This window comes from Bombus flavifrons, chromosome 11 (assembly GCF_040668555.2).
Source record: "Bombus flavifrons isolate JBK064 chromosome 11, iyBomFlav1_principal, whole genome shotgun sequence".
Taxonomy (NCBI): Eukaryota; Metazoa; Arthropoda; class Insecta; order Hymenoptera; family Apidae; genus Bombus; species Bombus flavifrons.
The window spans coordinates 3,832,563-3,845,509 of NC_138452.1; positions in this window are offsets into that span (position 1 = coordinate 3,832,563).

A 12,947-nucleotide genomic window follows, 5' to 3' on the forward strand; every position below is an offset into this window, starting at 1 on the left:
CCGATGATTCTTCTGGATATCGCGACATTGTGTTCCTTTCCCAGGACATCTTCTTTCATAGATTTCCTTCAACACGTGAGCCAAATTGATCAATTCGATTTTTTATAAATTTTATCACACAGATACGCGGTTGATATCTAATTTTCAAGAAACAAATGACACGCCGTCATATAGCATAAATAATAGCAAATTGATAAATTTAATCAAATAGCTCATATGACGATTAATATCGTCACCCAAATTAATAACTCTTTCAAAGTTTGATTTGTTTATTATTACGTACGATAGGTAGAAATTCCACTGGACAAAAAAATCTGATTTTACGTTAAATTTTCATTCAAAAAGTATGAATTTCGAAGTTATAACCATTATTAGAAATTCGTTAGGAATTCATTATATTGACTCTTTCTCACCATAGATCTCGAAATGTCTTCTCTATTCGTTTCATAGTGCATCAAGCGACAGAATTAAGACGGTCCCAAAAAGAAGTCAGAAGAAACGGAAGGTTGAGCGAGCGAGGGAAAGAGAAGCAGAGGGAGACAGAGTCACGGGTAAATGGAAAACTAATAGGACGTCCCGACAATGGGTTTGGCTTGATTTTCAAGCCGCAATCAGCCGCGGTTCCACGTTTTCCTGGTTGGCGTTTGTTGTTCGGTCGCTCGTCAGCCGCAGGCTGCATCGATGTGTATGTCTCTCTTTTCTACGTTTCTATACACGTACACGCGCGTGATATCGTGTGCAAGTCGTGTGTAGGAGAGTGTGTTCGTGTGGTCGGTTCGGAGAGTAGAGGCCGCATTTTTCCACTGGCACCTGCAGTTTAAATAAACGAACCGCCCATGTTCTATCTCGCTTTCTCTTCGACTGGTCGAATGAAAAACGAAGGAACGAAACGACACCGCTACGGCAGCCAATCGGCGAAACGCCGGAAAACAGGTGAATCGGATGTTAGGTATACGCGTAATTCTACAGCCCGTGTTTCAGGTACACGTATCATACATGTGTTTGCGTGCCATGCTATTTTTTGGTATCGCTTCATCCATCTGCATTACGCCTCGACGATTTTTGTTTTTACCGTTCAAATGTTCTTTCCTTGTATCGTCGTATCTTGGTTACGTTAGAATTCGTGTAAAGAAGGATTTAAGATTTACAGAGTAGATAGTAATTCATTAAGAAAGTTGTTCGAAAAATTAAGGTTTGCTAAAGTTAAAAGTGATTTCCGATGAAGGAGAATTTCCGTTTAGTTAGGAAAGGAGAAAAGTCACTTGTACAACTGCGTAACTTTCACAGGGTTAAGTTTTTAACTTCTGTTTTCTTCAATTCATTCTTGATATTTCAATTATTTTACACTTTGAACCTCGCGTATACACTTTAATTCGAGCCAATGAGAGTTAGATATTACATGAGATATGAGGTATAGATATTTTTATTTCGAATATAACCACTTTTAAGATTCTTACAATCACAAGCGACGTTTGCTGTCGGACGTCTCGATTTCCCGATAGGGAATATCTTAATTGCTAGATTCAGCCCGAAATGGGACACAATCAGATCAGTTTCCAAAGTTATTCGAGGAGAACATCTCCCAGCAATCCCTCGGAGGGATTCGTATTTCTCCCTCTCGATAAAGAGCAAATACCACGTCTGAAATATATATCAGCCGTGTATCGGCACCGCATTACGTTATGCTTAGACGTGCGCAACAATACAGTCATATAGGTCGGATATAAGCTTCGAGGCTCTTTCATCTTATCGTGGTATCAACGTCAAACGCACCAGACGCTCGACTCGACTCGACTCGGCTCGCTCTCTGACTGGTTTCCACCCATTCTCATTCTCCGTACGTATCCAGGCCGAGCCAGAAGTCAGTACCTAAACCTAAGCCGTGGCCTGACTGCTTGTAACGTATCGCCTTTCACCATGTATGTGTATACACGAACCTTGATGCAGTTTCGATTTAGCTTCCAGGGGGATGGTCAGAAATTTCAGCTTTTGGTTTGCGCGTTTTATCGTTTTTCTTCAAATGGCTCTACCACGAGTTAACGCGTGTATGTCGCTTGAAGGCGATGAATTTCAGGGTACATAAATTGTCAAAGAAAGTTATATTTGTTCGAAAGAACATAATTGAGTTTTCAGCTGAATGCTTTCATGTAAATGCGTGATAGTACGATTTAGGAGTAAGTAAACGTAAAAGATGTTGCCTCAAGGGTTAATGCTTCCCATTCTCTCCTTATCTTCCAATAGTATTTCCGTTTTGCATGCTATGAACTTCAAAGCAAACGTATTCGTTTTCTCGGTCAGATCCCCTGCGCGTATGTCTACAATAAGAAATCGAACCCTACGCATTATGGGATCGCGCTACCTCCCGCTGGCTACACGTTCAAAACAGAAGCAGTAAAAGTGAAGAGGCCACGTGCTAGCCAGACGTCGTCCGTAGCTTGCGAACTGTCGAACCGCGTAATTCGTGAATTTTCGTGTTGAACGAATTAATGCTATAAGTAAATCCAATTTAATTTCATCCCACTGTGTAATGCATAAATTATTCTACCATTATAGTCACATATACGCAATTACACATACGTAATCGGTCGCTTTGTAACTTTTCTAATTCAACGTTTTACGATTAACGCTATCAGCACCGATCGAAACAAAGGTGCACCCGATAAAACATCCGTCGTGGAAACGTCATTCGCTTTTACGGAATCGAATTTCAAAGCCGGCGTATCGCGTTGTTCAGCCTCTTTTTTCCCTCTCTATCGTTCTTATTATTGCGGTATCGCTACGTAACCGGGCTGCTTACCATTGAGAAAATAGCAACCATCGACAAGTTGAAACCGATCAACGAGAAACGTCAAAGTGTCTGTACGCACGCGGTACACGATAATATCGTTAACCCTCGACTTGGCAGGCTTGTTTCCACAAACCTGATAATCCGTGATCAGCTTCGCCTATTCAGGCACACGCACGCACCGACACAAGACTCCGGACCCTGGTCATACAGATACACGCGGCACGTACGTACGTGGCTACCTATATCTATAATCTGTCGACGTATTGGGCACTGAGATTTGGCGGACCCCCTCGACTCGACTTGCGATTATTCAATTCATCGGCCTGTCAAAAGCACCAGTGCACGCTGTGTTCCCCGATCGTTCTCTCTTTCTCTCTCCACGCTCTCTGCCTCTTTTACCTCCTCTTTTCTTTCTCCCACTTCTCCTTCCTCTCTCTTCCCCCTTTATCACCCCCGCTGGTGCTCTCTTTCGCTCTTTTCCTCTTTTCCCTGGCTCACCCCATCGACGCGTACGGCTTTCCTTTCTCTCCTTCTTTCTTTACACCGGCCCTCTTCGGTCTCTCTGTTTCACGCTCGTTCTCTCCTCCACGCTCTCGCCGCCCTCGCCAGCTACCGTCAGGGCAGAACGATTAGGAGCAATACGTTGCGATAACTGCCCCTAATATCTCGGCACCGCTGCCATACGCAATACAAATTAGGGAAGCGTACCGTGAAAGCACGCCGGATATTTGATCCTACGATTTTCTCCTGGCCCACTCGGTGCCGGCCAACCCGGCCCGATTTGCCACGGGCTCTCTGCAACCGATTTCCTCTCCGCTGGATATAACAGCTCCTCGGTAATCGCGATCAATTTATTCGATTCGCGGATAGATCTAGCAAGGAGGAAACAAGCTGAATCATACTTTTTCTTACGAGTTTGTTCAATGTTTATATTATGGGCGATGAGCTTCCCTAAAAGCTATTCACTGAAAATAGCACAGAAAATAACGCATACAGAATCGTGTCATGAATTTTTAAAACTTAATAAATAAAGCACAATAACGTGTTTTTATTTTTGTATGTGTAGTTTTCTTTATTAATATCTAATTTTATTCAGTTTCTTCCAATTAAAAGTCCTATCTCTTCTCGCTGTATCGCACTCGCTGTATTTCCCGACAGAAATATATTCTAATATACAAAATTTTAAAACATCAATAGGCAAACTTGTAAAATATCGCGAATTCTTCTATCCATTCGCAACGATACATCACCGAAGAATAGCAATTTGACGATTCATTGGACCAATTCGCGGGATCGCGACGTTGTTTTCACAAAAGGTGTCCGAGGCTAACCAATAGACATGTTCTCGCTGGAGGGAAAGGTCACAGGTCTCGAACGGGACAAAGTATGCACGCGTCAGGGATCGAACAAAAGGAAGAAAGAGAGAAAGAGAAGCGAAATAGACGATGGGAGAGAATTTGGATTTTACCGCCGTGAAAACAGCGGCGGCAGTGGCCCTCACGGCGCATTAGCTGTCATCGCCTTCATCCGACGCTTTCATCGCCCGCCATGAAACAAATGATCAAAGCGTCAACGCGGATGCTGTGAATGGACCACAGAATATCCCCGTTCGTGTCCTGCCCGATAAAGGCCTGGACCGCATCATTCTAGCACTTGGCCCCGTCCCTGTATCCATCGCGGTCGGCTTCCATTCGATTCGCGTGTAATTGGCATAAAAACCACATTTTAAATCCTCCCACGATACTGATTAGTGCGGACGGTGAGCTCGGTCCCGGGTGTTGCTCGTTCTCTCGGTATGTTTAATTAATTCCCTTCTCATCATCTCTCTCTCTCTCTTATTCGATATTTCTCTCTCTCGGCCCTCCAATCGGGATTTTCAAACAGAAAATGTTGAACGAACGAGTGAGGTATCGGGGTTAATTAAGCCGTGGCATAATACGATATCGTTCGGTTATAGTTTTTATTAATTTATCAAGCGACCGAGGGCAGCCGATATAAAAGGGCCGCGCGAATTTATAAAGCCGCCGGAAATAAAAATACGGCTATTGTTAGGGGAAAAGAGACTCTATAATTTAAAGGTTCTGTAATAGATTGCACGAGAGTGCAAGATTTCCTTGAAAAAGAGTATTTATTTTTTGAGTCGCTTCAATTTGTTATGAATAGAGTAGAGTGGTTCGCGAATGTAGTCGAGCATTTGTTATATATAGAATAGAGTGTCTCATGGGAGCAGTCGAGCATTTGTAGACTTCCTTTATGAATATATTACGTGCGTTATACGAAACAGTTTTCATGCCAAGTATTCGAATACTACCGTGAATTACTATATTTGTTTAAAGATGGTTTTACATGGAAGATACGTGAAGCGATATTATAGAATCTTCCTGGTATATTCGTCAATTCTAAAGTTTCAAAGCTCTAGCGAACGTTTATAAATCAGGGATTAATTATAGGAACGCGTAAGGCGCGCCGCAAAAAGGGGCACATCATCGATTAAACTCCTGAACGTTTACAGCGTGTTTCCCCTTTGTAACGTCGTAAGTAGTGGAGTAACCAGGCGCGACTGGTGACAGCGTAATTAATTTCACGTGCAGAAAGTTGCATAATGAAACGCGCAAAGTGGGGTACGCGTATAATCCTTCCCGCGTGTGTCAAACGATGCCGAAACGGCAAGAACAATGCCGCTGGAGGAAGCGAACCCGCGATTACCGCTTATTCGGCTTCGCCATATACGTGCATATACTATACGTGTATGTATATGGTGTGAAACGGTCCTGTGTACGCACACGCGTTCCCTATGCAAACTGTCGAGGCCGTGGAGGAACGAGAAACGGCGAAGGAACGCGATAGAAACGACAGAAAGGGTTGAAAGCGCTCACGCGCGCGGTTGAGAGAGAGAGAGAGAGAGAGAAGTATTCCGGCAAAGCGGAGGCGGAGACAGATTTTAACCGGGCAACGCGTGTGACGTGATATTAATTAACACGAACCCTTCGAGTCCTCTGTCTCCTCCTTCTCCTCCCCTTTTTCTCTCTTTCTGTCTTTCTCTGTTCCTCTTTGATCTCTGTCACTTTCTTCCTTTTCTGTCCCATATGCTCGCTATTGCTCACCCTCGAAGGGGACAAAGAGAAAGAGAGAGTTCGAGTTTGAAGTGTCACGCAAGGCGCAGATATCCCACAACGAGCGGAAACTGGGAAGGTTGCTGGCAGCCGAAACAATTTGCAACGCGCCTTGATACCTGCCCTTGGATAGTGGACAGCTTGTGTAATTTCATCGTTCATTTCGGTGTCGCCGCGCACCGGTGCCCCCGTGATTTTCGACTAGATTAATACGAAATCGGGTACTGCTCGAACGTGTCCTCGATGTACACGTTTTGGGATTTAGGATCCGTATTTCGATTAATCGTGCAAGTTCTTGACTATTCATAGGGACCGACAAGTTCGGGCTTTATGGTTGACATTCATGTCGAAGAGGATGGCCTACTCGTTCTCTCTGATCGCTTCAACGACTCGATTTTAGCTTTGCTATGTTATAAATTTACCTGAACTACCATAAAAATACTTTACATCGTAAGAAACATTCTCAATGAAAACTTCAAGAATTCCATCTCTTTTATCATCGCAAATATTTCTTAAGGTACACGCGTATACACGATATATTGTAAAACAATATAACAGACAAAAGAAACATGAGAGTTAATCCGTGAAGGAAGGTTTCATATGAGGTTTCTGCGCGAGATACACGTCCACAGGTTGGACGATGTCGGGGAGATGAATACACGCAAGAGATTGCTGGTGGAAGCTTTCGTGGTACCGATTCGTAGCGTGAATCATGACCGTGAACGCGCGGAGCTTTTTTAAAAGCAGCTTTCGAGCTGCCGGACGCCCGGCAAAAACGGCGCGAACGTGTCTATGAGCATGGCGGCGAACGCCGTTTCGAAGGCCGAGCACGAGCGGGCTGGAAATTGTTTTCTCACCCTTTCTCTGTCGATCCTTTCAGTATGGCCGGGTAAAACAGCGAAATGTCGTCTTTTTTTCCTTTTCTTTCCATCACATTTTCCTTCGAACGACATACGTGACCGCTGTGTACACGACAGTACGTACGAGAATCGACGAGCGAAATTCTATTCCTGTTTCTATCTTTTTTGTGTTTCTGTTCTTTTTCTTTCCACTTTGTCTTTTTTATGTTTATATTTTTTTAGATCCTGTTTAAGTGTATCGTAGAATACGTGTTGCGACGCGGGGAAGCAGGACGAATTAATTTTCGAGCTGTTGCTTCGGTGAAGTAACGCGGCCAGGCTTTTGAATTTAATTAAAATTTTGACAAATTAGTCCCTCAAGCTTACGCGGGCTACGCGTATATGTATGGTCGTTATGTTTGTTGGAAACAAATTTTCGCAAATAAATCGTACAACCGTTTACCGTTGATCTCTCTTTTTTTTTTGTTTAATTTTATGGAATAACAGTACGGAAGTTTGAAATGAAACTACGTGTCGGCGGTGAATTTTAGAATATTACGAGTTGATGGTTATAATTAGGATTTATGCCTGCTTTGTGATAGAGTAACGGTTTAACAGCTGTTTTATGGCTCCGATAAATTCTTTAGCAATATCTTTTACACAAGTGATAAATGTAAATTCCGAAGCCTTCCTTTTCTAACAATTGTTTGTTTTATCCCGATAAATCGTCTTCATAAACGTACCTATTGTATGAATAATTCAGAAAGGAACGAAATAAGTTCCATTACATTTGAATAATTCTTTCAATTTGGTCCATGATCGATCGTTGGAAACACGTTTTTTTCTTCTCTTGGAAGAAAGAGAAAGAAAAAACACAAAGTAAGAGAAAGTCTCGATTCTCTGTAGGATGTGTACACGGGGGTACGTACGATGTACATCGATATAGCAGCGAAGTTCTCATTTCACCGAGATATCGGATTTTCCCCGACCACCCTACTTTCCCTCCGCCGCTTTCTTCTTTATTATCCTTCTATACCGACTTCCTCTCCTACCGTTCTTTATCCCAAACAAAGCAATCTCGAACCCGTAGCAGCAGCCCCTACGTGCGACTGCTAGGTGACAATTTATATACCCGCCCACCTATATAACAACTTACTCGATACGTCTTTCTCGCGCGAGGCTACGGACGCTTTCACAGTTCCATGCTTCGTCGTTTATTATCAAAAAATATCGGCTTCGATACGATTCAATGCCTGACAATTCAAATAGATTAAAAAAAAAGAACACCTACAAAGTGTCCCTCCAGAATTCAAAGATCTAAATACAATACATATATAATGTTTTTCAACGATATTGGGAATGTTGAACATGTAATTTGAAAAAGAGAAGTATGATGAAAAAACACATTTCTTCTAGTGATATATTTTTCCTTGAATTTTTTAAGATGGTTAGTATGTTTATCCGTATAAGATATATGTATATATTTCTTGTACCGCATTCAAATCTATTTGAATTACGACTTGAATATCAAACAGATGATCAAAATTCAAGGATATGAGAGAGTGCTATTTAAACATACTGTTTATGCTAATAAATATTCAAGATGATCTGTCGGCAGAGATATTACATAATCATTACGTAAATGATCAATTATGAGCTATGTGATCGCTTTTCCAGTTATACCAGTAGTAATATGAACTTCAGTTATTCCGTATATTTCTTATTCTTATAATTCTTACGTTTAATGTTGCACAACAACTGACTCATGGCACATATAAATCGATAAAAATATAATTCAAGAAACAAATTACTGATACCGCTATTGAATCTTAAAAGATCGATTCTTCTTTTTAAAGATCCCTAGTCGTATGTGAAATGGTACAGTAATAACAAGTCATTAGAACGACGTATAGAAGTCGATACGTGTACTTAATGCCACGTTATCGAGGAGGGGGTGAACGTATTCAATAAAGCCGATTTCACGCGCGATTCTTCGTATCAGACGCGCTCAACAATAACTGCGTCACATACGCATATGACTGTTCGCTTGGAATAGTATCGACAGCGATGGAAAATATACACGTACACATAGGCAAAGTTGTTATGGGATAAGAGACATAAGTCCATGGCGTCATATGCTCATAACTGCCCCCTATCAGAATAATATTATTACTTGGGCCACCCCACGATTATCCTTGTGACGCGAGACGTTCGCTCCTCGCTTTGTCCCTTTTCTGATATTCTGCAAAATTGTTATGTTACGTGAGAAACGTGTCGAATCGAAAGCTACTTTATTTCGTATCCTGTTCCCGAAGTTTCCGTTTCTTTACGCCATCATCCCTTTTTTTTTTCGTTCAACCGGATTTTGAAGCTTTCGTCCTTCGTGAATAGGAAAACGCGCAAGTTTCCGCATCGCGGGCAAATCGTCGGCTTATCGCCGCCACTTTACATGTTAACGGGAAGAATTTTGATCTTGGTCGGACAACTCATCGGTTGTAGAACTTACCGCTTAAATATCAATTTGTACGAGGCGGTTGCCTGATTAGCATTAGCGTGGGCGAGAGGAGCGCAAAGAAGTTTCGGGCACGGCAGCAGGAAAGTTCAAAGATGCAAATTGGGGTAATATCGCGGTACCGGCAAGTGTAGGGAATTCGTAGTTTCCGTCTCGTTGACACCCGCCCCCTTCCTATCCTTGGTACATTAATTACAGGATTCATTAAGTCGCGCTATTAACGAACTAATTGGTATTATGAGAGAAAAGAAAGAAGGAATAGTTTGTACTTTTGCGTCTACGACTACGTTAACTGTAAGGTTCATCGACTCGTACTATTATACGTATGAACTACTTAAGAAGCTAGTAAAGAAATACTTCCTATTTTTAAATTCGTTAAAAACGATCGGAATTCGCCTACCCTCATAAACGTAAGAGCTGAACGATCAAAATGTACGAACGGAAGAAGTTATTATCTCCAAAGAATCGTAAAAAGGGGGACGTGGTGAAAAAAAGGCAAGGAAAGAGAGAAAGGGGTGAACAGTTCGCGCCCAAAAACCGTATTATTCGCCCATTTTGAAACTTTGATATCCCATTTCGAGGTGGTTGGATGAATGAATAATTATCTGCCGCTGGTACAAAACGAATCTTTTTCCCGGGAATATCCCTCTTTCCCCGGAGACACTTTGCAGAGAGGTTGCACACCACTCGCCGAATCCACCTCCAATTTATATAAGCCGTGGCAACCTCAACCCCGGAACTCTTATAATAATTCCACGATTCTCCGCCCTTGAGAAAGCCGCGCGCGCGATGTTCATTTCATTATTTTTTTTCCTTCTTCACCGCCTTTGGTCCCTCTTCCTCGAGCATCGCCAACGTCGTATACCCTTCGTCGCGTCTCGTCACCGCTGCAGCCCCTCTCTTTCCCTCATCTACCACCCCCGTGAGCCCCTTTTGCACACGAGGCAACCCACCACCATCCACGCTGAGAGGGTGATAAGTCGTGACGTCGACGAGGTAGAGGTGATTCCGAAGGGTAGGCGTGGCCGTGGCATCCCACCCTCCGCAAAGGGGTGCGAGGGGTCGAATCGAGAGGAAAGGGTGGCTCGCGGTACGCTCTCGTTGGCTGTACTACCCTCCACCACCACGTGGCGCGGGCAACGCCGCTGGTGGACGCCACTATAGAGGCTGGAAAATCCTGTAAGAAAAAGCCGGAGAACCATCGCCGATGGAACCACCCCTCCTGTTTTTAGGGCCTTTCTACGCGACGACGATTCTACTTAAGCTCCCAAATATGTTCCCGACTACCAACCTTTCTAAACCACCCACCCTTGTTACCTTCTCTCTCTACGCCAGCGTAGCTCGTTTACTTCTTTTCTACCCGACTATTGTTATTTTCGTGTGTTTCGATGACTCGTTGGAGGAGTACGTGCGCCAACGGGATATCGCACGGGGTAGTTCGCGTGCCCGTCTCCGACACGATCGATCAAGATTTAGTGTAGTTCGCGTACGCTGTCTCTGTTTCTTCGACGCGGAAGCGGTCAACGTACACGGACAACGTCCGATTCCGGGGATCGTTGTGCTCATTAATTTGATTAACCCTGCCGACATTTCCGCCGGACGAACGCGACGACTTCTGTGTGTGTGTCGCGTGCCTGGATGCGTATACGGACGAAAATCAGATTTCGGACAATCGAATGCCGATACTTACGTGATTTCATATCAAGGCTATTGAACAAAAAAACTCAATTCCTACGAAGAATTAAATTGCCGTTTAACGTTTTGCAATTTCTATTTAAGATCTGTAAGGAAAGGTGAAAGAAAAGTGTTAATGGAGATAAGCAGCCGAGTTGATTCGGCCGGCAGATCGATCGTGGACGATTGCCAAGTCGGTTGATTATTATTAATAGTATTATTGTTATTATTATTATTATTATTATTATTATTATTATTATTATTATTATAACGGTTATAATCATACACCCAGGCAGCGTAATCGTTATAATCGTTATAGCTGCGGTTTAAAGCAGGAGAAAAGTGGCCGGCGAAGCAATTATATCTACAAGAAAATCACATTGGGCGAAACGATCTCGTACAACACGTACGTTCACGCGCGCGCACGCTGCCGCGTGTGTACAGCATCAGTGTGTTACCAGCAATAGACGGGCCACGGTACCTAACCACGCCGATAAAACGGCACACGTACATCTGCGGCGTCGATAGTAGTGAGAGATAATAATGTTGATAAGGGTGTAGAGAGAACCGCTCGGCAACCCCTACTGGCTCCGGTGGCTAAACCGAACGAATTTAAGAGCGAAAAGGACATAGCAAAACTGTGCGCGCAGTTGTGTAGCGCGTATGTATGTGTATCTGGAAGGGGCGAGAAGAAGAAGGATACAGAGGGTGAGAGCAAGCAAGAGGGAGTAAGAACGGCGTGAAAGAAAGAGAGAGGGAGAGAGAGAGAAAACACGCGCGGTAGTCAGAGGGGTGAGTAGGCGTGGCTATGGACTACCCTCGAAGCAGCCGATTGGACGGACCGTTGGTCTGCTTCGTCAAATAAAATCCAATCGTTAGGACCAAAGGAATGCGAGTCTCCTAGCTTTTTTCCTCCCTTGCCACTTGGCAAGCCACCCCTGCCTCTGTACTGTGCACCGTGGCCTTCCCACTCCATTCCTTCTTCTCCGGAGCTCCGTCCCTTTCCCGCCTTCTCCGTCTCCCTTCCGTTACCTTTAAAGGGGGTGCGCGCAGCGCCGTTTGATGGGAGTATGATTTTATTACGGCATTACCGAGCGAGCCAAACCCCGAATTGCTCGGCTTATAGTCTGTATTATCTCACCTAAGAGGGAAGAGGAGGGGCGGTTTGCACGCCGGTTTTCTCCAAGAGGTGGAACGGTATCGAGAAGGGGCAAGGGTACAGAGTAACACACTCCCTCCTCTCTTCTACACCCTCTTCTACCTATATACCCACAAGCCACTGGCTCTACGTTAAAGGGGGCTGTTTCGTGAATCCCGATTCACGGGGAAGGGGCAACACAGCTAGCTATATGCCTTTGTCGGCTTTCATTCGAGGGTTGCACGCTCTCACGTTGCGCTGCCACACTCTGGGCACCCCTTCTTTCTCTCTCTGTCTGTCTCTCTCTCTATCCCTCTCTCTGCGCTCGCATGCACGTCAGTTGACATTCCGCTGCCGAAATCGCACGTTCTTCCACGACGTAACCACCTTCGTGACAGTTCCGTGGCGGTTGATTACTTGCAAAGTGATATGACACGTTTCTGTGATTTTTGAGTGAGATCATGCCATGCTCCGCGGTCGCGTGCTTCGATTAACGCATCGATCCGAGGCGAGGACTCGGACATACGCACGAATGGATCGAGGGACGATATAGTGATGTTCGTTTAGTCACTGCTGGTTTTGCAAAGATGACGAAGATACGCGTGTAATGTCGATTTCGAATATCGTGGGAGCTATCGATGCTGTTTACGCTGGCTGGAGCCGGAGAACTCGAGGGCTTCGTCGATCTTTGCTTAGATAGAAAGCAACGAGTGTTAAATTGTGTATAAAGCTCTTGGGTAGATAGTAGTTGTAGAAACTACGACTTTAATGTATAATACATTTGATACAAGTATCAGATTGAGTGAACGAAAGAAAATGTATTTGTGATCCATATCAGCTCAAATATTATTATCGATTGTCAAAGACAATACCATTATTGCAA